Source organism: Tupaia chinensis, unplaced genomic scaffold (assembly GCF_000334495.1).
Source record: "Tupaia chinensis unplaced genomic scaffold, TupChi_1.0 Scaffold145350_1, whole genome shotgun sequence".
Lineage (NCBI taxonomy): Eukaryota > Metazoa > Chordata > Mammalia > Scandentia > Tupaiidae > Tupaia > Tupaia belangeri.
Genome location: NW_006205211.1, coordinates 1 through 1,801, shown reverse-complemented (window position 1 = coordinate 1,801; position 1,801 = coordinate 1). Strand labels below are relative to the sequence as shown.

General features: G+C 35.8%; 1 pseudogene; it reads left to right on the top strand.

Annotated features, from left to right (window-relative positions):
* Positions 1 to 509: 509 nt before the first annotated feature.
* Positions 510 to 1,562, top strand: LOC102500451 (ras GTPase-activating protein-binding protein 2 pseudogene; annotated as a pseudogene).
* The last annotated feature ends 239 nt before the right edge of the window (positions 1,563 to 1,801 follow it).

Sequence of the window (1,801 nt, the reverse complement as noted above, 5' to 3'; positions counted from 1 at the left end):
TAACTTGTTTTAAGTTCATTTTTTCATACAATTAAACATTGCTTACCGTCAAATTATTATGTGTTGAGTTGCCAAATGATTGAGATTATTTTTAAATGTTTTGTTTACCATTTTTAGTTAAATTTTACATTCATTGTGGAAAAAGAAATAATTGTGTCAACACATTAAAATATTTTATCATGATCAGTAGTAACCCCTTAAGCCTGGAATGTCAGTGAAATTCAGCAATAAGAAATCCATTAGCATAATTAATAACATTACAGAAGTAGCAAGAATGTGGTGTGTTCTGATCATAATGCAAAAAAGACATACCAGGACTTCCATGTTCCTTGCTGCTCACCACCCTGAAAGAGGTGGTTGTGAGGGAAACCAACTCAAGGATATTGGTTCTGAGCCTCCAAGTTTGTCCGAGCAAGCAGGCGCTGAGCTAGAAGGATCTGCTCTAGCCCATCCTTGGCACTCTCCTGCTGACTTCTATGCGATGTACCCACCACCACTGTTGATTGGAGCATTTGACATTGGAGAACAAAGAAATCATTATGGAGAAAGCCTGTCTGCTTGTAGGGTGAAAGTTTGTGAGGTAGTACTCTATTTTGTTGAATAAAATTCCAGAATAATTACACAGGTTTTATGGCAGGTAATCTTCCTATATTCATGGTGGAGTAGATGCTATTGGGAAGGCCCAGGAAGTGATTTATGGCCAAAATTATATATACACCACAGAGTATTATTTTTGGACTTCAGTGAATATCATACTAAAATTCTCCAAATGGATGCTCATGCAAACTTGAGTGATGTAATAATTGTCCAGGTCATGGGTTTCTACCTAACAGTGGACAGCCAGATAAGAAGTTCATGCAAACCTTTGTTCTGGCTCCCAAAAGATCTGTTCCAAATAAGTTTCATGTTCACAGTGATGTATTTTGTAATGAAGATGAAGTAGTCGGAGATTCTGAACCAGAGCTTATAAAGAATCTCAAGATGAACTAGAGAGAAACAAGAAGATAAACAACCATTTCTGGAAACTGTGCAAGAAAATGCTAACAGTAGTTTCTATGAAACTCACCATGTGACTAATGGCAAAGAGGAACCTTTGGAAGAATCCTCTTCTGAGCTGAACCTAAGCCAGAATCTGAAACAAAGACTGAAGAATTGAAACCACAAGTGGAGGAGAACAACTTTAAAGAGTTAGAAAAGTCTACTCCTACTCTTCTTCTTGTGGAATATGTTTCTTGTACATTGAAATAGATTTCTCTGTAGCTATCATAAGTGGTCCCTGTGACAGGGACCACTCAAGTCAAGAATTGAAACTAAACCCTAAGTTCAGTCTCAGCCACCTCATGTGCATGAACAATGATCTAGAGAATGACCAGGTTTCCCTCCTAGATGACCAAGATGAGACAGAGGATATATGGAAGAGAATGATTCTGACAACCATTGCATAACTTGCTGTCTAGACAGTCATCAACTTTTTGTTGGTGACTTGCCATATGATATTCATGCAAATGAAATCATATGGCAGGTTGAAAGAACTCTTCATGAGTTTTGTTCTGTCACCAAAAGTATTCACAAATATTGAATATAACAGAAAATAAGAGTAAAAAGGTATTTATCTTCAGTCTTTACATACCACAAATTAAAACAAACATACATATATTAAAATATCATAAGGAGAAGTTTACGTGGTGATTTGCTCAATTCTAGTACTGTTCAATTTAATGTTTTGTCCCCTTTACAGTGAAACATAGTAATAATATCCATCTACTATTTCTGGGTTTTTAAATTTAATTTATTTTTTACA